Source organism: Panthera pardus, unplaced genomic scaffold (assembly GCF_024362965.1).
Source record: "Panthera pardus isolate Hobbes unplaced genomic scaffold, ASM2436296v1 HiC_scaffold_2, whole genome shotgun sequence".
NCBI lineage: Eukaryota > Metazoa > Chordata > Mammalia > Carnivora > Felidae > Panthera > Panthera pardus.
This window is the reverse complement of record NW_026526765.1, coordinates 66,356,811-66,383,155: the sequence shown is the minus strand read 5'-3', so window position 1 is coordinate 66,383,155 and position 26,345 is coordinate 66,356,811. Positions and strand designations below refer to the sequence as shown.

The following is a 26,345-nucleotide window of genomic DNA, read 5'->3' as shown; positions in this document are numbered from 1 at the left end:
ATAAGACGGCCCAAGGAAGCTTCATTTGAATTTATGATGCTGTACTAACAGACCTAAACCCAGTTTCTGACAGAGTCATATAATCAGGTTAGCCAAGCTCCATGTTAATCAGCAAGATCAAAAGGCCCTCACACTATTACCATAACAATTTTTGCTGAAGTGATGCTGAGGAACTCAGGTCTTCTGCTAAGAAGTCAAGTCAATCACATTAGCATCCACATAAATGGACCCCAGAAAAGGAAGTGCACATTTAAAATACAGTACACAGGGCGTCTGGGTGTCTCAGTCGGTTGAGCTTCTGACTTCGGCTCAGGTCATGATCTCACGGTCTGTGAGTTCGAGCCCAGCGTCGGGCTCTGTGCTGACAGCTCAGAGCCTGGAGCCTGCTTCAGATTCTGTGTCTCCCTCTCTCTGACCCTCCCCCGTTCATGCTCTGTCTCTCTCTGTCTCAAAAATAAACATTTAAAAAAATTTTTTTAATAAAATATAGTACACTATTCCCATTACTCTCTTTCAATCTGATTTTTCTGGATATAAAACCAACATTCTGGAGACAAAATTAGTCAGTAAATTGGGATGATCTCATTGAAAACCATCAACAGTGTAGGTCTGATAACTGTCTTCCTCCCCCCCATTTTTTGAAATTCATTTATTTTTGAGAGGGGGAGAGAGTGGGAGAGAGGGGGAGAGAGGATCCAAAGCAAGGCTCTGCACTCACAGCAGAGAGCCCGATGTGGGGCTCAAACTCACAAACTGTGAGATCATGACCTGAGCTGAAGTCAGATGCTTAACAAACTGAGCCACCCAGGCACCCTCATCTTCCTTTTGCCCTTTGAAATATCATGATGCCTGATGTTTCCAGGCTCACACTCAGCCTCTTGTTGGCCCCACTTCACTCCTTTGCTAACCTCAAGAAAAGCCTGTTGACCTCAGGGAGATAGATGGCTGTGCTTCTTTTCCTTCACATGGATACCATTACAATTCTACTGTCTCCCTGTGCTCACCATGCTCTCTGGTCTCTTCTAATAAGGACACTGATGTCATCATGAGGGCACCATCACTCATGGCCTCGTCTGACCCTAATTACCTCCCAAAAGAAACATCTCCAAACCCCATTACATTGAGGGGTTAGGGCTTCAACCTATGAATTCCAGGGGAACACAAACAGTCAGTCCACAACAACCAATGATGAGCTGCTGTCCAGGCCACTTAGGAAACCGACGGCATGGCATCCCTTTAAAGACCAAAGGCCTAACCACTGCCTGGGCCTAGAAGTCTCTGCACACACAGAATCAAAGAAGGCCATCATCTCTGCCATGATAATTCTTTAAAATTTTTTTTAATGTTTATTTATTTCTGAGACAGAGCATGAGTGGAGGAGGGGCAGAGAGAGAGGGGGACACAGAATCCGAAGCAGGCTCCAGGCCCTGAGCTGTCAGCACAGAGCCCGATGCGGGGCTCGAACTCACAGACCGTGAGATCATGACCTGAGCCGAAGTCGGATGCTCAACCGACTGAGCCACCCAGGCGCCCCTGCCATGATAATTCTTTAGGGCAATCTGAAGTAAGGGATGAGGTGTATTCTTTTATTTTAAATGTTTAAAGGCGGCAGGCACATATTCTAAATGTTTCCCTGATCAGAAAAGCACAGAAAACAAGTGGCATTTTAACATGTTTATAAAATACATCATTGCAGAAACCCTGATCTCAGAGAAATGATGAAACAGAAAACCTGCCACACATGAGACCTTTATTCTGCTGGGTACATGGCAGCTATGAGCCAGTGCTCTAATCCCACCTTCAAAGTGTCACCCAGCTTCGGGTCCGAGGCCTGCAAATACTGTGCCTATTTACCAAAGGCATTATGAGACCTTCCTAGTAGGCCAAACCCCCCATGAGGATAAGGCAGGACAAAGCATTTAAAACACCTAGAAGTTGGGTGCCTGGGTGGCTCAGTAGGTTAAGCATCTGACTCATGATTTGGGCTCAGGTCATGATCTTGCAGTTCCTGGGTTTGAGCCTGCTTGGGATTCTTTCTCCCTCCCTCTCTCTCTCTCTGCCCCTCCCCTGCTTGCTCTCTCTCTCAAAATAAATAAATAAACTTCTTTTAAAAAATTAAGAAAAAAACACCTAGAAGTCACCTTAAAGATAGTAACAATTTGGGGCGCCTGGGTGGCTCAGTCGGTTGAGCCTCCGACTTCAGCTCAGCTCAGGTCATAATCTCATGGTTCGTGAGTTCGAGCCCCGCGTCGGGCTCTGTGCTGACAGTTCAGAGCCTGGAGCCTGCTTCAGATTCTGTGTCTCCCTCTCTCTCTGACCCACCCCCATTCATGCTCTGTCTGTCCCAAAAATAAATAAACATTTAAAAAAATTTTTTAAAAAGCAACAATAATCATGATACCTAACGTCTACTCAAAGCCACTAGGAGCTGGGCACTGTTCTAAGTATCTTCCATATATTATCTCATTTAGTTCTACCCACAGCCTATGAATGACAAAATCATTTTTCCCAGTTTTAGAAGAGGACGTTTTCTCTCTTTCAGCTTCTGTTGTAGACATTGCCCGTTTGCATAGGATAGCGGTTAAGAGCTGGGGTTTTGTAGTCAAGTTGCTTGGGATCAAATAAGACTCACCATGACCAGCTAGCTACGTGACCTCAAGCAAATTATTTAAACTAAGCCCAGGTTTCTTCATCTTTAAAATGGGGATCATAACATGTTCTTCACAGAGGTGTTGCGAGAATTAAACAAGATAAAAATATGTAGAAAATTTAGACAATCCCTGGCACACAGTAAACTGATCAGTGAATGTTAGCAATCATCTGGTCACATCTCACAATTTTAGTTATTTGGAATCCATTTTGAATAACTCCATAGGGACAAACATAAGGGAGAAATATATACTCTCTCCCAGCTTTTAAAGGTTACCTGTTGAAAAACAAACCTTTGGCACCTAACCAGTGGCTAAAATTTCATCAATGGTTTTATACTTAATATTAGGGCTATTGTAAAGAAAAGAGCCAATTAAGTCAGAGCCAAAGTTATATTTCTCTGAGTAAAGAATATTCCATTAGTAACTCAAAGTCTTTGGTTATTGGGTTTGAAAGACTTTGCTTCCCTATTCTACTTGGCCTACTCTTATCTCCAGAGGACAACCCACCTTCCTAAAACTGGTGGCAGCAGCTCAAAAGCAGAACAAGTATGAGTTATTCATCAGATCTGTGCTCTGGCTGCTCTCACCACCCCTCTGTTTCCTACCTGCATTTCCTTCTTTTCTATTCTTCATTTGAATGTTGGGGCCTCACATCACATTATGGGCAGATGATAATGCAGAGTGGTTAGGGGGTCCTGAGACCTGTATTAATAGCGTCCTATGATACTGTCTGTATCGAGCGATCGTTAATTTTTCATTTCTGTGGATTATTTAGACAACATTACCTAATTTATTCCCTCAATGGCAAGAGAGAAAATACTCCTTTCAAAACACCAGGGGCAGCTACCTTTCTGAATTTAGACGTACCACACCGATAGAAAGAAGCATGGGAGAATTTGAACAATCAGCTTCCAGGTGTCAGCCTTCCCTGTCATAGCACATTTACTATTCCCAGATAATAGTGACATCAACAGAAGCAGCAGTAAATCGTTTAGTCCAGAAGGGAAGCACTGTTTGAGTCTTTAGTCATTTATTAATGTCAATGCTTGGTACAAAATTCAGGAGCGCAACTCCCATGAGGACCTCTAGCTTCCTCTAGCACAGATTACATTGCAAATGCAGGCCAATTGTCTTAAGAATCTGGTCTGTGATCACAAGGAAAACTGGGTGGTAAAGCATTGATAAATAGAGCCTACCTATCCTTCTGGGAAAAACAAAAACCAAGAGCAATTCAAAGCACATGTCCTACCTACTAAGGGAAGATAAATAATATTAGCTCCCAATGATAAAATTCAATTCTTTGGCCTTTGGCTATCTTCAGGAAGTGAGCCTTTTAGTGTCCTATTTTGAATATATGTCACATGTGTCCTATCTAGGGACAATGTACTGAATTTCAATGAAACTTTGGGAATAGAGTGGAAGATGTATTTTGAAATGCAATTCCCTTTCCCTGCCTTAAGACTGTTGATAGGTGACAAGAAGCAAAGAAATGAAAAAATGCATTTTTCTTACTGAAGTGTGCTTACCAACATCATCTTCACTGGCTATTTCTTTTTTTTTTTAATTTTTTTAAATGTTTATTTATTTTTGAGAGAGAGAGACAGAGACAGAGACAGAGAGACAGAGCACGAGCGGGGAAAGAGCAGAGAGAAAGGGAGACACAGAATCCAAAACAGGGTCCAGGCTCTGAGCTGTCAGCACAGAGACCGATGCGGGGCTCGAACTCACAAACCGTGGGATCATGACCTGAGCTGAAGCCGGACGCTCAACCGACTGAGCCACTGAGGCACCCCTCCTGGCTATTTCTTAATGCTGCACTCTTTACAAGGAAGTTCAATGATCCTTGGTGTATTTAAGCACAGGCTTGAGAACGTCTAATGGAAGGTAGTTCAGAGACAACCAAAAGGAAGCAAGAATAAATAACCTTTAAAATTCTTCTCCAGCTCTAGATTATTCCCAGATTCTATTGTCCTGGTTAAATTTAATATAAAGGAGAAAATGTCTGCCCTTAGGCAGTTAATAATTTAGTTATGAAAGCACAGCTGAGGCAAGCATCTTTAACTCTAAAAAGACAATTAAAAATAATATTTGGCAGCTTATTATCTTGGCTTGTCTAAACTAGATATATGAAGGAGATAAGCAAGAGGGTTGATTTAGGGCTAAAGAATTCAAAGGATTGTTTAGGCAAAGTGTTAAAATGAGCATTAGAGCAAAGAAGTATTAATTGAGTTTCACTTGAACCTGAGGCTGGCTTGGGGTTAAAGGGGCTAATGTTCATATGGTCCACAAAGTTTAAGATTTTATTATTAGATTTTTTTTAATGTTTATTTATTTTTGAGAGAGAGAGAGAAAGAGCACAAGAGGGGGAGAAGCAGAGAGAATGGGGCCAGAGGATCAGAAGCAGGCTCTGTGATGACAGCTGAGTGCCCAATGCAGGGCTCAAACTCATGAATGCGGAGATCATGACCTGAGACGAAGTCAGACTCTCAACCAACGGAGCCACCCAGGTGTCTCTAAGATTTTTTTTTAAGACTTGTCTCTCTTGGTTAGAAGGCAGAGACTGTATTTTGGATCAACTTCTCTTCCTCTTACAAGGCATATTAATGGGCCATGTATTCAGTAAGCCCTTGTTAGTCACTAATTTTTAAGTACCAGACTGAATGAGGATAATGCTAATCTGGGCCTATGCTCTGTAATGAGAAGCATCACACAGATCCTTTGATTGGCATGGCCATAGGGTTTGTCATATTACTTGGCTGAAGATTAGCCTAATCAAAATGGAAAATGCCAGGCAGGAAAAATACACAAACGGGAATTTAAAAAATGATTCTGATTCCAGCTTCTTAGCAAAAAATAGAATTATATTATGCTTTATTCCTAAAAAGTTGCTACTTTTCACTTAAGTTTTTTAATGTGTTGGATCATATTAATTTTCTAATGTTAAACCAAACTTGCATTCAAGAGACAAACCCAACATAGTCAAAATATGTGATATCTTATTTATTATTGATTTTGGTTTACTAGTATTTTGTCTACTATTTTTGCATCTCTGTTCAAAAGTAAAATTGGCCTTATAACTTTTCCTTCATATACTGTCCTTGTCACATTTTGGTATTAAGTTTATGTGTGAGTCTAATTATTTGTTTTTGAATGTTAAGTAGGCCTCACAGTGAAGCTATCTGGGCCTTGTGGACATTTTGAAAATTACTGTTTTGATTTTATTCTTAGTTATAGAACTATTCAGATTTATACTCCTTAATAAATTAGTTTTAGAAAGTTATATTTTCCTGGAAGTTTCCTTCTTCCTTAAAAAATTTTTTTTAAGTTTATTTATTTATTTTGAGAGAGAGAGAGACAGTGAGTGCAAGCGGGGGGAGGGGCAGAGAGCAAGGGAGAGATAGAACTCCAATCAGGCTCTGTGCCATCAGCACAGAGCCCCACATGGGCCTTGATCCCACAAACACTGATATCATGACCTGGGCCAAATCAAGAGTCAGATGCTTAACAGACTGAGCCACCCAGGCACTGCTCCTTATTTCTTTTAAATTTTTAAAATATATTGGCAGAGCTGTTCATAGTGTTTTCTTTTTGTTCATTTCTGCAGTATCTTTGTACTCTTGATATCAGTTATAACAAACCCTCACTTGGCCACCTAACCTGCCAACAGGTAGGCTTGGCTGGATGACACAGTCTTGACTTAGTTGCTATGTGTGCGTATCAGAGGCCCCTGCATGTCCTATTCCTGCTACATACATGCCTCACCTACATAGCATATGACCTTCGGCCAGCCCAGTGTGTAGCCAACCAACAAACCCAGATATTGCCAATCAACAGTGCCCAGGGGCTTCGCATTTCTGATAAGGACCTAGACAGTTTGTGGTCTTCTTTTCCCCCAAACTGCAACCTAGAGAACTTTCCTGGACTCCATGCTTGATTGAGTTGCCAGTTTCCCCACTCAACAGTCAATCCTAGGTCTCTAATGGGCTCTATTTGTTGTCCTTAACAATTATTTGTGCCTTCTCTTTTTTTACTTTAGCATTCTTGCCAAGAAGTTATCAATTTCATAAATCTTTTTTTTTTTTAATTTTTTTTTTCAACGTTTTTTATTTATTTTTGGGACAGAGAGAGACAGAGCATGAACGGGGGAGGGGCAGAGAGAGAGGGAGACACAGAATCGGAAACAGGCTCCAGGCTCCGAGCCATCAGCCCAGAGCCTGACGCGGGGCTCGAACTCACGGACCGCGAGATAGTGACCTGGCTGAAGTCGGACGCTTAACCGACTGCGCCACCCAGGCTCCCCTCATAAATCTTTTTAAAAACTCATCTTTTGTTTTTATTGTGCCTCTATATTGTGTGCTTGTTTTGTATTTCATTAGTATTTCTTATTTTTATTATATCCCTTTTTCTATTTTGTGTTTATTTTGCTGTTCTTTTTCTAAATTCTTGGAATGGATGCTCAACTCAGCCCTTTTTTATTTTCTTATAAAGCCATCACATTTCCTCTAAGTGCTGCATTTCAATTAATATTTTCATAATCCTTCAATTCAAATTATTTTTAAATGGTCATAATTTTGTCTTAGCTCCATGGGCTATTTCAGAGTATGTTGCTTAATTTCCCATTATATGGGGTTTGGGCAGTGTTATTGATTTATAGGTTCATTCCAATATATGTAGAACGCAGGGCAATGAACCTATAGATCAATAACACTGCCAAGGAGATGTTTGTAATGTTTATTTATTCTGAGAGGTGGGGAGAGAGGTAGAGAGAGGGGGAGAGACAGAATCCCAAGCAGGCTCTGCACTCTGAGCACAGAACTCAACATGGGGCTCAATCTCATAAACCATGAGATCATGACCTGAGCGAAAATCAAGAGTTGGATGCTTAACTGATTGAGCCGCCCAGGCATCCTTGTCAGGCAGATTTTTACAATCCATTCTTACCATCTGTTTTTAAACTATAGAATTTAATCTATTTATTTTCAATTGAATTACTAATACAAGGATTAATTTCTTTCACCTCATTTTCTTCTTCCTATACATCTAATTTGTTCTATATTTATTTCTCTTTTTTTGCCCATTGAAAAATGTTCTCATTTCACTTTTTAAATCTATAGGTTTGACTGTTAAACATTTTCTTTCTAGGGGTGCCTGGCTGGCTCAGTCAGAAGAACATGAGACTCTTGATCTCGTGGTCATGACTTCGAGCCCCATTTTGCGTGTAGAGATTAGTTAAATAAGTAACTAACTAACTAAATAAATAAACTTTTGAAAATAAATAAAAATTTTAAAAAATACTTTCTTTCTGGGAATGCAAGCTGGTGCAGCCACTCTGAAAAACAGTATGAAGGTTCCTCAAAAAACTAAAAATAGAACTACCCTATGACCCAGCCATTGCACTACTAGGCATTTATCCATGGGATATAGGTGTGCTGTTTCGAAGGGACACATGCATCCCCATGTTTATAGCAGCACTATCAACAATAGCCAAAGTATGGAAAGAGCCCCAATGTCCATTGATGGATGAATGGATAAAGAAGATGTGGTATATATATACAATGGAGTATTACTTGGCAATCAAAAAGAATGAAATCTTGCCATTTGCAACTACGTGGATGGAACTGGAGGGTATTATGCTAAGTGAAATTAGTCAGTCAGAGAAAGACAAAAATCATATGACTTCACTCATATGAGGACTTTAAGAGACAAAACAGATGAACATAAGGGAAGGGAAACAAAAATAATATAAAAACAGGGAGGGGGACAAAACAGAAGAGACTCATAAATATGGAGAACAAACTGAGGGTTGCTGGAGGGGTTGTGAAAGGGGGGATGGGCTAAATGGGTAAGGGGCACTAAGGAATCTACTCCTGAAATCATTGTTGCACTATATGCTAACTAATTTGGATGTAAATTTAAAAAATAAAAAAAATTTTAAAAATTAAAAACAAATTAAAAACAAAAACAAACAAAATATATTTTCTTTCTATTTTAGTGATTATGCTAGAAATTACAACATGCATCCTTAATTTATTAAAATCTAAAGCTTATGAATTTATTTACCTATCTCTGGACCATATTAGGACCTTAGAAAATTTGAAATCTATCCATCCCACTCCCAACTTATAGGCTACTATTGTTTTATATTTATTTTCCCTAAAATCTCCAGAACACAGTATTATTGTTTTACTCTGCTTATTTATGTTTATCCATGTGTTTACCACTTTCTTTATTCTTCTTTTTCTCTTGCAACTCAGAACTTCTGTCTGGAACCACTACCATTTTGCTTGACATATATCTTTACAACTTATCTTAATGAAGAGAGGGATAGGGGCAGAGAGAGAGGGAGACACAGAATCTGAATCAGGCTCTAGGCTCTGAGCTGTCAACACAGAGCCCGACGCAGGGCTCGAACTCACAAACCGCAAGATCATGACCTGAGCCAAAGTCGGACGCTTAACCGACTGAGCCACCCAGGCGCCCCATTTTAATGTTTCTTTTTATCCTATTCTTTGTGTGTGTTTCTGTACGTGTGTGTGTGTGTGTGTGTGTGTGTGTGTGTGTGTACGTATTTTCTCCTGTATTTCATAATATATTAAAGAGGGATTTTTTTCTATTTTTTAAATTTGGGGGCAGGCAGAGGGAGAGGGAGAGGGAGAATCTCAAACAGGCTCCAAGCCCAGCGTGGAGCCCAATGTGGGGCTCAAACCCACAACCCTGAGATCAGGACCTAAGCTAAAATCAAGAGTCAGACATTCAACCGACTGAGCTACCTAGGCACCCATGAAGTGGGATTATTTTGAGTGTTCTCCTTGCAGAGTCTCCATTCCATTTAAATTAAGTTTTTCTTCTTGTTTTGGTCTCTATTTCTCATTTTAGAGGAATTTCTCAGACATCTGGTGCTCCTTGGTTGTTTGCCCCATTAGGCCATATGATGTATTCCAGATTTCAGATCAACATTCCCAAAATGACTGTAGTTTATTGGGTTCAGTTCAGGAAACACTGATCTCTGCCATCTTAGATGAATGGGAACTTTATCAGACCAGGCATAGGCAGGAGTAACACAGACAAAATGGTTTTCATAAGCCTCACCCCCCTTCCTTCCTCAGATTTTTCTTCACAACTCGAATTTTCCTTCATCTACTGCTGTCCTTCAAGACCTTTCCTGTGGCTCCTCCCTCAATAGAATCACTTCAAGTAAAAATCTGGTTATCTTATTAATATACAGTAGGAATGACTGATAAGACTAAATATGTTGCCTGGTATTTGGTTTTTTTTTTTTTTTTTTAAATTTTTTTTTTTCAACATTTTTTTATTTATTTTTGGGACAGAGAGAGACAGAGCATGAACGGGGGAGGGGCAGAGAGAGAGGGAGACACAGAATCGGAAACAGGCTCCAGGCTCCGAGCCATCAGCCCAGAGCCTGACGCGGGGCTCGAACTCACGGACCGCGAGATCGTGACCTGGCTGAAGTCGGACGCTTAACCGACTGCGCCACCCAGGCGCCCCGCCTGGTATTTGGTTTTTAGAAAATGGGGACAAAGCATTTCTTGGGGATATAACAAAGGAATAGACTCTCAGGATATAAAATACCCAACATCAAAGCAAATCAGCAGAAAGGTGTATGAAAATAGCCAACTCCCTTAATAAAAACAAACCTCTTATTCTACAAGACTGGCAATGGATGGAGAATCTCCACAACGGATGATGAAGAAGAACCTCATAACCTTAACTGTTGTCCTCTATGATTCACCTTCCCCTTTAGGATTTCCATCTAATTATGCCTGCATCCATTCCCAGGCCATAAAGAGGTAGACCTAGTTCCCTTTGGTATGGTGGCCCAAGAATGGACAACTCTTAATTCCTTAATACCCCAAACAAAGAAAAGTGGTAGCATTCATAGAAGATTTTGCAAATGTCTAAAGAGAATTAACATAGGAGTGGCAAGAAACTACTACGGCATATCTGAGGTGACTTACCATTCGTGGGTACTAGCCCTACCCCATCGTAATTCCCAGTACAGCCCTATCTATCGGGTATTATCACAGTTCCCAATATTTACAAGCATAAGACCAGATAATCTAATTCCTCTCATCCCAAAAGCAAGGTAATGAAGACTGAGAAAGAAGCTATCTCCTGCACAAGTAGCAGACTGGTGGGCTATGAACTGTATCTAGCTCACAGATATATTTTGTCAGTTCTGCTCTACTTAAGAATCCTCTTTTAAAACTTTAGCCATCAACATTGAGAATCTGGAGAAATCATATTTAATAAAGGCAAAAATATGTTCTGGCATTGAACACACACACACACACACACACACACACACACACACAGAGGCATGAAACACACACACAAGATCTGGAAACATGTGGCCCCTTGTCCCACAGGGCAACATTCGGCTACAGTTGAGCATTAGCTACCCTTGGCAAATAGGCACATGCCTTCCAGTTTGCTGGAGCCTCCATCTAGTCAACTTTGCTTGCTTACATTGTCTACCTGCCTTCGGTAAACATTTGCAACCCTCATGAACTGCAGGTCTGCGTCTGATGACCTACTCTTTCTCAGGTGACAGACTGGGAGGAACTACTAGCAATCACCTTCCCCTTCAGAGGACACCCCACCCTTCTCAGGGCTGTGGCTTCATAGACCTAAGTATACACCGTATTATAGTCCCGATAGTCATATAAGAGGCATACACTTAAAATGGGTGCTTTTGTTATGAAGAGGGCTTTTGCCCAAAAGCCAGTACCATCTCACTAAACACTAACACACCCTTAGTGAGATTAAATCTCACTAAGTACTGTGTTGACATATACACAGCAAGGTGAAAATGTTGATGTTTACATCCCTGAGATTCTGGGTCTAGTTACTGTTACCCAAATGAGATACACTATGTGAAAAATGCTTTGAAGGATAATACAAACTAAGTAAAAAGAAAAAGGCATTGTGTAAAGTGCTAGAAAAATCTAAACATAATGAGTGTTTTGATTTTGGCATGAAAGCAACTAAAATAGGTGGCAATGGTAATTAAATTAACTCTTTAGGAGTCCAGGGTGGCATTTTCACACCTAAATCTCGATGAAGAAATTCTTAACAAGAAAATGAAAACCATCTTGGAAATTGGAATTCTAAGTTTTTGTTAATACAGTAGGAGAAAAATAGAAAAGAATACAGCGGTGTGAACCGTTAGAAAAACAATTAAGTCAGGAGTCAGGAGAGGTATAGTCTAGCCCCAGCCATGTCACCAGCTAACTCTGTGACATGAGAATTATCATTATTTAACACTTCCTCTCCATTTCCTCATCTATACTATGTAGAGTAAAACTAGATGATATGTAACAAACCCTCTGGGCTGTACTATAATTCAAGGGCAAACTTGTATCAAAATACTCTAAATCTTAAGTCAGATAAATCAAAGAAAACACTACAAATACCAAGAGACAAATCTGACATGATAATTAGTTTGCATTAAAATTTACCTAGAACTGACTTATACACATCCATAAAATGAAAGCTAAATAAATACACAACATATCAGATTAAATTCTGCTTCAACTAGAAGTGAGAATGTTTTTCTTGTAGATAGCAAACATAAATGGATCCACTGGAAACCGTACAAAATGCTTCCAAAACAACCATAAAAATTTAACTGATTTAAACGGTCACTTACTAATGTCCTTTTATTAATATTCTCCAATGAACTTGCAGTAGCCTTGAGAGAGATAAAACAGGAAGCAAAATAAGCCTTCCTGAGCCTTTTGTGATTTTAATGTTGAGTGACAGATTCTCTAGAATGAACAATGGACAATGAAAGAGTCTGGCCAAACTAAACACTTTCTGTGAGCAGACTGAGCCTTTATCTCAGCCAAGAAATCATTTTTACTCCATGAAAAATATCTAAAATCTTGCCAAATTGTACCACTGCCACTGAAATTGGAATGGCTTCAACATTCCATAAATACAGTGACACTTAATGAATTGCTTCAGTTAAATCATGCTGGAGGGAAAATAGATGAACAATCTTATTGTGTTATATGTCGTTCAAAAGATACAATCAACACAGGTAATCAGGGGTGCCCTTCATGCCAGGATTACCCTTGAGATAGGCACATCTGGATTCCCATGAACTTTTTATTTTTTGCTGACTAAAATGAAGTAATTTATACCATTGGGAAGTGAGTTAAAATAATATATTCAAAAAGAGTAGCACCAAATAGCCAGAAAAAACAGCAAAAAATTAAATCAGAAAGAAAGAAGGACCAGTGTGTAATACTTGAAACATCATTTTCCAAGAATTTCGACCACCACAGAACAGCATAGTGACTTATAGGAGGTAATGACCTGCAAAAGAAATATAAACTATTTAATATCTCAAGAAATAAGGGTGCCTGGGTGACTCGGTTGAACATCCGACTTTGGCTTAGGTCATGATGTCATGGTTTTTGAGTTCCAGCCCCATATTGGGCTCTCTGCTGTCAGCACAGAGCCTGCTTCAGATCCTCTGTTCCCCTCTCTCTGCCCCTTCCTGCTCTCGCTCTTTCTCTCAAATATAAACATTTAAAAAAAATATCTCAAAAAATACCTGAGAATCTGATGATCTTATATATGCTTGCTTAAAAGTTTAAAAAGGAATACACCAGGGGTGCCTGGGTGGCTCAGTTGGTTGAGCATCTGACTTTGGCTCAGGTCACGATCTCATGGTTCGTGAGTTTGAGCCCCGCGTCGGTCTCTGTGCTGATGGCTTGGAGACTGGAGCCTGCTTCAGATTGTGTCTCTCTCCCTCTCTCTGCCCCTTTGCCGCTCGCTTCTCTTTCTCTCTCTCAAAAATAAACAAACACTAAAAAAAAAAAAGAATGCACCCTGTTCTTTCCTTCTTACATTGTCCTTTATTGTTTCCTTTTGCCTGCAGTGACTGCAAAATGGACAGATGATAGTCAATGTACTACAAATAGATTTGACATCTTTAAGTGCAGAATTCAGAGTTCAGACTATGAAAAGCCAAATAAACACAAAGAATCAAAGTCCAAATATATCCAATACAGAAACATTTTCAGCCTGATAAATAACATACATCTGATTCTTGATTATTTTCACTTTCTCAGATGGTGTCAAAGTCATTTGTTATCTTTGATTTCATTAGCTGTTTAGCACTTACATTCTAATATATGGGTTCAGTTATCTGAGATCCCACAACACCTAAAATAACCAGTGAGGTCATAACTTGGTAGGGGTTTGAGGTGAAGTGATTTACAATATCCTCTCCTAGTCCCTTGTTCAGAAGATCTCTTGGCCTCTTCATGGCAAATGACATGATTTCTCAGGCTAAACGCAAACAGATTTTCTTTCTATTTCAATATTTTCTATTTTCCCTGAGTTAGGAAAAAGGAAAATATTTAGTTTTAGTGGATGCTGCTGATCTGTAGGTTACTAGATCTGAGATATATTAAGGAGATTATCATATTATATCCTTAATTATACTCATAATTTGAAAGCAATATATGCCACATATAAGCTGCTGTAATAACCAAGATTTTTCTGCATTAATACACTTTCATTGTAGAATTATGTCGCTGTGTAGGCTGAGTTGAACCTTCTTCTTCTCCTCCTCCTCACCTTCTCCCCTTCCTCCACCCCTCCCCCCCTTCTTCTTCTCCTTCTCTCCCTCCTTCTCCTCCTTCTCCTCCTCCTTCTAAATAGCAGAGCCATTGCAATAGTCATTCTAGAAAATGTCTTTGCTGGTAATCTTAACAGTGTTTGGGCAACCTTACATCCTTTTTACCCCCTGACCCTGATGGGCTCTGTAAGTTACTGTCTGATAACAGAGTGATCATCAGCTTAAATGTCAAGAGCCCTACACAGCCCAAGAAGACAAACTAGAAGAGAAAAAAAGCTCTAAGGTTTGTACGTGAAAGAATCCTTTAATACAGTGCTTCTCTCAGTCTTCACCCAAGTACTCCAAAGGCAGTGGGCAAAGAAGTGTGTAATTACCCCAAGCCAGAGATTTCTTTCAAGTCTCATGTTTTACATTGAAAATTCAGGGGCGCCTGGGTGGCTCAGTCGGTTGAAATTCTGACTTCAACTCAGATCATGGTCTCATGGTTCATGGGTTCAAGCCCCGCATTGGGCTCACTGTTGTCAGCATGGAGCCTGCTCCAGATCCCCTGCCCCCACTTCCCCTTCCATGCTTGCGTTCTCTCTCTCTCAAAAATAAACAAAACATTTAAAAAAGAAAGAAAGTAAATTCATATATATTTTGAATTCTACTACTCATATCAGCATTTCCTTTAATACAATTTTTTTAAACTTATCAAGTTATACAACTTTTCCTCCAAATAATCAATTACACTGATGCTTGAGATTATGCACCATGTTTGTTTGGGGGCATTTAATAACCTTCCCAGCACCCCCAACCACTTCCATGTGCTCCCCAAATGTTCACACAACTCAGTGTGAGGTACAAGGACATTTAACTCAATTACAGGTTAAATACTCTCTAATGAACTCTTCTCTACCTCATCACCACATGATTATTATTTGTGTTTATGTGTGGTGATAACATTGAAGATCTACTCTTAAAAACTTTCAAGTATATAATACAATGTAATTAATTATAGTCACCATGCTGTACATTGGATCCCTAGAACTTACTCATCTTATAACTAAGCTTATACCCTTTGACTGACATGTCCCCATTTCTCCTGCCTCCAAATCTCTGACAACCACCATTCTACTCTATTTCTTTGAAATCAACGTTTTTGCATTCCACATATAAATGAGAACATACAGTACCTGTATTTCTCTGGCATATTTTGCTTAGCATAATGCCCTCATGGTTCCATCCATGTTGTCACAAATGGCAGGATTCCTTCTTTGTCATGGCTGACTAGTACTCTGGTATAGATATATATGCCATATCTTCTTTATCCATTCATCCATTAGTGGACACTCAGGTTGTCTCCATGTCTTAGGTATTGTGAATGATATTGCAATGAACATGGGAGTGCAAATACCTCTTCAATATACTAATTTCATTTCCTTCAGATATACACCCAGAAGTGGGATTCCTGTATCACTTGGTAATTCCATTTTTAATTTTTTAAGGAACCTCTACTATTATCCACAGTGGCTGCACCAATTAATATCTACACCAACAGTGTACAAGGGTTTCCTTTCTCCACATCCTTGCCAGTACTTATCTCTTGTCTTTTTGATGGTAGACATTCTAACAGGTGTGAGGTGATATCTCATTGCTGCTTTGATTTGCATTTCCCTGATAATTAGTAATGTTGAGTATCTTTTCATGTACCTGCTGGCCATTTGTAAGTCTTCTTTGGAAAAAAGTCTATTCAAGTCCTCCACCCATTTTCAATTTGCATTTTTTTCCCTGTTATTGGGTTACAAGAGTGCCTCATATATTTTGGATATTAGTCTTTAATCAGATGGATGGTTTACAAATATTTTCTCCCATTCTATAGGTTTCCTTTCACTTTGCTAATTGTTTATTTTGCTGTGCAGAAGACCTTTAGTTTGATGTAGTCTCACTTACTTATTTTTGCTTTTGGTGCTTGTGCTTTTAGGGTCATATCCAGAAAATTGCTGCCAAGGCCAATGTCAGGGAGCTTTTTCCTATATTTTCTTCTATTAGTTTTACAGTTTCAGGTCTTATATTTAAGTCTTTAATCCATTTCAAGTTAATTTTTGTGAATGGTGTAAGACAGGGGTCCAATTTCATTCTTTTGCATGTGAATATCCAGTTTTCTCAATACTATTTATTGAGGAGACAATCCTTTCCCTATTCAGGAGTCTTAGCTCCCTTGTCAAATATCAGCTGATACTATATGCATGGGCTTTTTTCTGGGCTCTTGATTCTATTCCTGTGGTCTAGCGTCTGTTTTTATGCCAATACCATATGGTTTTGATTACTATAGTTTTATAATATAGCTTGAAATCAGCAAGTGTGATGCCTCCAGCTTTGTTCTTCATTCTCAGGATTGCTTTGGCTATTTGGGTCTTTTGTGGTTCCATACAAATTTTAGGATTGTTTGCTCTATTTCTGTGAAAAAAATGCATTGAATTAAAAAAAAATTTAATGTTTATTTATTTTTGACAGAGAGAGAGAGAGAGAGAGAGAGAGAGAGAGAGAGAGAGACAGAGCATGAGCGGGGGAGGGGCAGAGACAGAGGGAGACACAGAATCCGAAGCAGGCTCCAGGCTCTGAGCTGTCAGCACAGAGCCCGATGTGGGGCTCGAACTCACAGACTGCGAGATCATGACCTGAGCTGAAGTCGGACGCTCAACAGACTGAGCCACCCAGGCACCCCAAATGCATTGAATTTTGATAGGGATTGCATTGAATCTACAGATGGCTTTGGGCCTTTTGTTTTCATTCATATTCATAATAATTTCACAAACTTAAGGGTAATTCTTTATGTGTATCACTTATCTACTGACACATAACAAGCCATTACAAAACTTAGTGACTTGAAACAGCAATAACTCATTGTTTCTTGTGATTCTGTCAATAATTTGTCAATAATTTGGGCGGGGCTTACATGGGCAGTTCTCCATCTTATCTCATCTAGACTCACTAACATAACTTGCAGTCATCTGGTAGCTCGACTGGGGATGGAAGAACTAAGACATGCACACTTATGCGTCTGGGCCATGATGCTACCTATTGCCTAGGCCTCTCTGTGTGGTCCCTCACCATTGTTAGTCTAGCCCAGACTTCTTTTCATGGTTGCAAGAATGTTCCAAGAAGTGGGGGTGCCTAGTGGCTCAGTCGGTAGAGCATATGACTCTTGCTCTCAGGGTCGTGAGTTCAAGCCCCACATTGGTCATAAAGCTTACTAAAAAAAAAATAATAATAAAATTAAAAAAAAAAAAGAATGTTTCAAGGAGTGAAGCAGGAAGCTGCAAAGCATTTCGAAGCCTAGGCTCTGAGAAGTATGAACAGACAAATCAGGAGGGTTTAGGAACTGCTCAAAAATAGGAAAGGCAATGATTAATAAAAAGAGATATAAGTCAACTAAATTAATCAGAGAACTGACCAAATCTACCCAAACTAAGTCTAAAGACCAATCAAACTACAGACAGTTGCTTGACAGTATTATTATTATGCAACAAAAGAATGTGAAATGACTGTTCCCATAATTTGGCTATTGTAGATAATACTGCTATAAACATAAGGATACATGTATCCCTTTGAATTAGCACTTTTGTATTCTTTGTGTAAATACCTAGTAGCGCAATTGCTGGATCAGAGGGTAATTCTATTTTTAATTTTTTGAGGAACCTCCATACTGTTTTCCAGAGTGCCTGCACCAGTTTGCATTCCCCATCAACAATACACCTGTTATTTTTTGTGTTTTTTATTTTAGCCATTCTGACAGTTGTGAGGTGATTCTCATTGTAGTTTTGACTTACATTTCCCTGATGATGAGTGATGTTGAGCATCTTTTCATGTGTCTGTTGGCCATCTGTATGTCTTCTTTGGAAAAATGTCTATTCATGTCTTCTGCTTTTTTTTAAATTGGATTATTCATCTTTTGGGTGTTGAGTTGTATAATTTCTGTATATATTTTGGATATTAACCCTTTATCAGATATGTCATTTGCAAATATCTTCTCCCATTCCATAAGTCGTCTTTTAGTTTTGTTGATTGTTTCCTTCACTGTGCAGAAGCTTTTTATTTTGATGTGGTCCCAACAGTTTATTTTTTATTTTGTTTCCCTTGTCTCAGGAGACATATCTAGAAAGAAGTTGATATGGCCAATGCCAAAGAAGTTACTGCCTGTGTTCTCTTCTAGGATTTTTATGGTTTCAGGTCTCACATTTAGCTCCTTAATCCATTTTCAATTTATTTTTGTGTACGGTGTAAGAAAGTGGTTCAGTTTCATTCTTTTTCATGTTGCTGTCCAGCTTTCCACAACATCGTTTGTTGAAGAGACATTCTTTTTCCCATTGGATATTCTTTCCAAGTGTCCATCAATTGATGAGTGGATAAAGAAGATGTGAGATTATATATATATATATATATATACACACATATAATAGAATATATATATTCCATATATATAATGGAATATTACTCAGCCATAAAAAAGAATAAAATCTTGCCATTTGAAAGGACATGGATGGAGCTAGAGAGAATAATGCTAAGTGAAGTAAGTCAGTCAGAGAAAGACAAATACCATATGATTTCACTCATATGTGGAATTTAAGAAACAAAATAAATAAGCAAAGAGGAAAAAAGAGAGAAACCAAGAAACAGACGCTTAACTATAAAGAACAAACTAAGGGCTACTGGAAGGGAAGTGGGTGGGAGGATGGGTTAAATAGGCCATGGGGATTAAGAAGTGTACTTGTGATGAACACCAGGTGATGTATGGAGGGTTGAATCACTGTATTGTACACCTGAAGCTAATATGGCACTGTATGTTAACTAACTGGAATTTAAATAAAAACTTAAAAAAAAAAAAGAAAGAAGGCAATTCCATCTCCAAACTGCAAAATTTTGGCAAATCAATATAGGACCTTGTAATGCAACAAAACTATGTTGTACTTGTTGGAATCATAAAAAAAAAAAAAAATGTGAAATGGTATCTATTACTTAAAGACTTTAAAAGCCTATTCTAACTCCTGATTTAGGAGTAGAATAAATTAAATAAACATATTGTTCACTCTGTGACATAGAGCTTAAGAGTTTGCAAAAAAAAACTACCACTACCGCCAGTAAAAAAACAAACTTCCAGAACCTTCAAGTGGGACCAAAATCTACTGTGATTTCAGTCTAGTTTTATGCTAGTTGGGCAGTACTTTTAACACTGAATCACTCTCACGAGTGATTTTATTTAAAAGACTCTGTGTTAATTATTAATTGCTCACACAGAACCCATAGGGGATTTAAAACATTTTTTTATTTTCTTAATTCACCAGCCAGAAACCTACATACTAGGGATAACCCAGCTGAATTGGAAAATGCCTTCTTGTCTCACTTAATTTAACCTGTTTCAAGAGTTTAGGAGAATTTTTATATACACAGAAAAAGCCCCAACAATATTTAAGAGTAACATTCATTCTGGAAAAAATTGGGATGTGTCAGGACTAGACAGGTTTTATGTATACTAACTAATTGTGGTTTTAATTTTTTGAAAGCAAGATACTAAACCAACATTCAGGGAGCTGCTTATTTATTTCTTTAGATCTGATAAGCAATCTCCTTACATGTGGGGTTTGGAGACCTTTCTGCCTAAACTATATGTTCTTTGATCTATTTTTTTTACTTTGAGTTCCTGTTAAGTAAAAGCCTTGCTATTTTGGTTTCTCTGAGACACTTCAGTACTTTGTATGTTCCTGCTGGACCACAGGGGCATTACCAGAGCAGTAATGAAGTCTGAAACATCAGGTGGGAATATAACTTAAGGCAAGACCAATAAAGTATCTTTGAAGATATAGGTTATTGGAAAATGTGCCCAGTGTTCTAATCTTAGCATAAATTAAACTTAGTTGTATTAATTAACAGGTTTTAATGTCTGCTGTCTTAAACAATGTTTTAAAACTATAGGGATTTGATTCAAATAAGTTCTTGGGCTCTCTGAGATCTGACCAAAGGAAGAAAAACAAGTGCCCCCAAAGATCTAAAAAGCATAGGCTTGTAACAACCTCATTAGGCAAACTTGAAGGATTTTATCAATTCTCCTCAGGCAATTCAGTGGTGTTTTTCAGTGGTCCTCACCCTGAAGCACTACCTCTTTCACAAAATTCACACATTTGACAAAAATATGTGGAAATCATGTGTAAAGTTTACAGGTTGGTTGAAGTAAAAAACTATTTATTTAAAAGGGCATGTTTAAATAAAGGCTTCAATGGAATGGTGAACATGTATAAATATCTAAAGTTAGGATTTTTTTTTTAACTCCAGTCTTTCCTAATCACAAAGAAAGAAAATTGAAAAAAAAAATTAAATCATGGTTTTTAAAATGTGATTTAATTTTTAAAATTTACATTTCAAAATGAAAAAAATTAAATCACAAAATTTTAAATGAAAATTACAAGTGATTATAATAAATCTAAATCACTTGTTTTCCACTGGGAAATTAGGGAGCACACATTAAACCTCATAACTATTTTGATGTAATGTATGCCATCACTTCACTGCCAAAGGGATGGGTTTACCTAGCAGGAATTGTCCTCTCAGATCCCTTCTCAAGACCCTGGGGACCATGTGCCGACAATTTCTGGGAGTGGCCTCTGGATGGCAGTATTCTTTTAGTTGGCATCTTGATCATTAAGACTAAGTTCCAGGGGACTCCGAGAATCATCTTTTTCAATAATCAACGTTTTAGTGTTCTCAACTCCTTATTAGCTCTGTGGCTTAGAGCAAGGCAAGTAACTTCTTCAAGTCTCAGTGTCTTCCACTGTCTATGGAGGATTCTATTCTAAACTTGGAAGGTAGTCACAAGGATTAGAGATGATAATGATAATTATTATAGGAACACTATTATTTATTGAAAACCTAATGTGAATAGGTACTGTGTAGGAACTTTACAAATGATATCTCACTAAGTCCTTCCAATTATCCTCTAATGCAGGTATTACCACTTTATCTTTACAGATAAGAAAACTGAAGCTGAGAATAATCAAGAATGCAACCTAAATCCCATAGCCACTCAGTGGTAAACCTGGAATTTCTTTCTAAGCATATAATACAAGTAAAGTGCCTACCAAAGTGCCTTGTGCACAGTAAATATTAGTAATTTTTAACCATTTTTGACATTGTTATTTCTATAACTTAAGTTTTATATAACTGTTGTCTGAAAGACATTAGAAATTTTTAATATTATTTCTAAGTGGACATAAAAGAGATATAAAAATCTATTATGATCTAGTTGTTCAGATATCTTAATTTTTCCCCAAAGTATATTTCAGCGGAGAATGTAAGGACAAAGCGAAGATTTGTAAATAAAAGTTATGGTCAATTAAATGTGTGAAATGTTATATATTTTATTCTTCTCCTGGAGAGTCGCAAGAAATATTAGTATATTAAAGACTCAGAGATGTCTTGCAATAAAGAAAACTATTAATCTAGTTTAATCCAAAGCTTTCAAATGTATTTAAAAAAGTAATTCTTTCTTCACAAAATATTTATGACCATCCTTTGAAACCGGTGTTCTGTGGAAAACATTTGAGAAAAATGAATCTTACGAAATTCCTCTTCCAACTTGAGCATGTAATGTTTTGATAATTCTTCTTTTTCTGCCAACTCAACTCCCTGCTGTGGATGTGGTGTGAAATGTCACGACTGACAATAAAATCTTTCTGACACTTTACTGTTAAACCTAACTTTTTCTCAGGCTTTTCTTACAGCAGTACAACATTCTTTCTACTTCTGTCCATACTGCAACCACAGGTAAAACTTGCCTGAAACTCCTGCACACAGTCTTTCTTATCTTCTGCACCATTCAGTTGCTTCTAAACTTCTGTTGACTCTAACTTAAATTTTATTGCTACTTAAATTGCCATGTGATTATAACTTCACATTTAAATTATAAGTTCCTTGGTGTCTGGAACCATGCATTGTGCTGCCATTTATCCCTGAAAAAGCATGAACACTGTGCACTGCCCATTCAACAAATGCAACAAATATACACTAAACATCTCTAATATGCCAAGCTCTGTTCCAGGTGCTGGGATATAGTAGTACCCCTGTAAGGCTGTCAGTACTTTAGTGGAACTTTCATTGTACTAGGGGAGATACATAAATGAGTCTTAGAATAAGTACATAATGTAATGTAATGTGAGATGTAAGTGGTATGAAGCAACAGGGCATGTGAAAAGGCCTCTAGGGGCGCCTGGGTGACTCAGCCGATTAAGCGTCCGACTATGGCTCAGGTCATGATCTCATGGTTCATGAGTTTGAGCCCCACATCGGGCTCTGTGCCAACAGCTCAGAGCCTGGAGCCTACTTCAGACTCTGTGTCTCCCTCTCTCTCTGTCCCTCCCCTGCTCACTCTGTCTCTCAAAAATAAATGTTAAAAAATTTTTTTAAAAAAAGAAAAGGCCTGGGGCGCCTGGGTGGCTCAGTCGGTTAAACATCTGACTTCGGCTCAGGTCATGATCTCATGGTCCGTGAGTTCGAGCCCCGCGTAGGGCTCTGTGCTGACAGCTCAGAGCCTGGAGCGCGTTTCAGATTCTGTGTCTCCCTCTCTCTCTGACCCTCCCCTGTTCATGTTCTGTCTCTCTCTGTCTCAAAAATAAATAAATGTTAAAAAAAAAAAAAAAAATTAGGGGCGCCTGGGTGGCTCAGTCGGTTGAGCGGCCGACTTCAGCTCAGGTCATGATCTCGCGGTCCGTGGGTTCGAGCCCCGCGTCGGGCTCTGTGCTGACAGCTCAGAGCCTGGAGCCTGTTTCAGATTCTGTGTCCCCCTCTCTGTGACCCTCCCCTGTTCATGCTCTGTCTCTCTCTGTCTCAAAAATAAATAAACGTTAAAAAAAAAAAATTTTTTTTTAAAAATAAAAAAAAATAAAAAAAAAAAATTAAAAAAAAGAAAAAAGAAAAAAGAAAAGGCCTCTAATGAAGGAATATTTAAGATGAAATCTGAATAACCGAAAATGAGGTCAGAAAGAAGAGTGTTCTAGACAAGAGGAAAGGGCCAGGGCAAAGGCTGAAGGCTGGCTCAATTTTCTAAGTTAGAGGAAAACAGGAAGGTCAGTGTGGCTAGAACAAGCATAATAGGTCAGGGCAATCAGCATGATAACACTTACAGTGGTGGGTATGAGCCAGACTGCAGTATGGAATTTGGACATCATTTTAGATGATATGGAAGCCATGGAATGCTGCAGACATGGGAATGAGCTAAGCATGTTTCCATAATGTTAAGAAGACCACTCTGACTGCAGGATACATAATGGAATACAGGGGGTCAAGGTAGGCATCAGGGATGCCAGTTATAGGCTATCTTAGTAATTAAGGCAAGACATGATGGTGATTTAGGCAAGGGTGGTGGCAAGGGAGCAAAGGAGAGTAGACAGATTCTGGATGTATTTTGACAAAAGAGACAACAGGACTCGCTGGCTTGAGCAAATGAGAGGGTGGTGATATTGTCAATATGGGGATATCTGGGAGATCAGTGACCCTGAGAGGAAGACTAAGGAAGGGGGTCAAGAATCCTTTTGACCGTGTTAAAGGTGAGAGGTCTATAAGACATCCAGGAATATGTGTCATTTTTACCTGATTTGGCAGCTCATGGGAAAAAGCAGGGCTAGATACATACATTGGAGTCGCTGGTACAAAAAACATTATTTGAAGTCATGGGCACTAAATCATCCTGGGAGAGATCGTAACTCCAAGGCACCCTAGAGACCAAGACTGAGAAAGGGAAGCCAAAATGGCAGGAAGAAACCCAGGAGAATGTTGTGTTGAGAAGTCCAAAAGAATAAAGAGCAGCTGGAGTGAGGGAGTAGTCAGCTGAGTAAAATGGCAAAGATCCAGAAGAGGACCAAGTTGGTCAACATGGAGGCAATCGGAGCGGGTCCATTGAAGCAGTGATGACCAAAGCTGGGAAGAGTGGGTTGAAGGCAGAGGTGAGGACTGGTAAACACTCAGTGTAGACAAACTCTTCATAAAGTTCTGCTGAGAAGAGGAGCATAGAAGTGGGACAGGAGCCAGAAGGGACACGGAGCCAGGAAAGGGCTCCCCTGATCCCAAGATGGGAAGTACTAGACTCTACCTACATGGAATCAGAAGGGAAGATTGCAATGTGGAAAAGAGAGGGACTCATAACTCATTGTTTAATTATTGTAGAGTTTTAAATGTATTTGTCTCACATTGGATTGAAGAGGAGACTGTTTTCCAACATACGAGTTGCAACTGTGACAATCAATAGGAAACGAAACTGAGTGGCAGTAACGATAATATTAACTTGTATATAGGGCTAATTATGTGATAGGGACTGTTTTATGTGCTTTTCATATGTATATTTAACACCTAAATTCCTTTAAATAACAATTATTGTTCTCACGCTACACTTGATGGGGAAACTGAGATATGGAGAGTTAAGTAACTTGTCTGATGTCATGGAGGCAGGAAGTGACAGAACCAGGATTCACACACAAATGATCTGACTTTGAAGCTTTAACTACCAGGATAAACTGGCACAGGGTTGCACATCTGCTGGCATTTCCTCAGTTCACAAACTGTTTTATGACTCACCAGCCCTCAATTACCTCTTTTTTCTCCAAGTCATACAGTTACAAAGGTTGAAAGGAATTGTTTTTCAACTCTTTCTCTAGTTAGGGCAATCCTATGAAATGGCCCATTCAATTAGATGTGGGCAGCAATTCTATCAAAACTGTCCCTTTTAGAATATTTATAAACTACACATTAAAATAAAAATTTTGACTGTATAGGTTTTTTTCCATACAAGCATTCCTCCTATATACACAGTAAATATTACTTCAGTGACCACATGTGATTCACTCGTTGGAATATACTACAGTTTACTTCAAATGTGTATGTGTGTGTGCTTATTAATTTATGTAAGATGGCCATGTTCTTGGCAGAAAAATTAGAAAATACAGCTTACAAAAAGAATTCCACTCATTCTTTCATTTAATACACATTACTGTGTGTGCATTTTAGGTCACGCAAGTATTACAAATCATACTTTCAAATGCTATTTAAAAGCATGAGGAGGGGCACCTGGGTGGCTCAGTTGGTTAAGTGTCCGACTCTTGATTTCGACTCAGGTCATGATCTCACGTTCATAGGATCGAGCCCCATGTCGGGCTCTGTGCTGATAGCACAGAGCCTGCTTGGGATTCTCTCTCTCTTTCCTCTTTCTCTGCCCCCCAGCACATGTGTGTACACACACACACACATCCTCTCTTTCACTCTCTCTCTCAAAATAAATAAATAAACATTTTAAAAAGCATGAGGAAAATGCAAAGGAAGAATTTCAGGATACAAAACTATAGAAAGTATGTGAAAAAAATAGTAAAAAACAATTAAATCACATATACACACATGAGAAAGAGAAAGAGAAATCTAAACAGTAGCTATTATTTCTGGATGTGAGATATTAAGGATGATTTTTATTTTCTTCTGATTGCCTTTCCCCCCTTATTTTTCTATAATGAACATATATTACTTTAATACTCGGAAAAATGTTACTTCAAAAATTAAATATTTCTACCTATTATGCTGAGAGCACATGCATTACCAGACATCTGATTTGAAGCTAAAATGGAATCCATTAAGATAGTAAGGCATAGGGGATATGAGGACACGTTTATTATTTCAATTACTCAATAATAATGCTCCAAATGATTTCACTGCCAAGAGCACTGTTCAGAATGTGTGTGTGTGTGTGTGTGTGTGTGTGTGTGTGTGTGTGTGTGTTGTGGGGCACTACATAATTATCTATGCTAATTAGTATATATTTAACAAATGATGGACAATTAACATGGAGCTTTGTTTCCTGCCACTAGATCTACCTCGGAGAAAAAGAAACAGAGGAAGAGAGAGATCCAGGAAACATTTTCAAGGAAAAATTTTTTTTAAATTCCTTTAAATATAATAGAAAATTCAGATACTTTCCTCTGGCCCTTTGTTCAGGCTACCCTTTCAGATGCTTCTTGTTTTTCCTTTTAAATCTTTCCATTGTGAAAAATTATAAATATACTAACAATACA

The 26,345-nt window shown here is 38.6% G+C and overlaps 1 protein-coding gene and 1 long non-coding RNA gene across 2 annotated transcripts in view; one reads left to right on the top strand and one right to left on the bottom strand.

Annotated features, from left to right (window-relative positions):
- Positions 1–26,345, bottom strand: part of MCC (MCC regulator of WNT signaling pathway) — a 428,047-nt gene that overhangs the window by 313,747 nt on the left and 87,955 nt on the right. The window lies entirely within an intron of this gene.
- The window catches only part of LOC109267595 (uncharacterized), a 99,588-nt gene that overhangs the window by 42,068 nt on the left and 31,175 nt on the right, over positions 1–26,345 (top strand). The gene's annotated exons all lie outside the window — the stretch shown is intronic.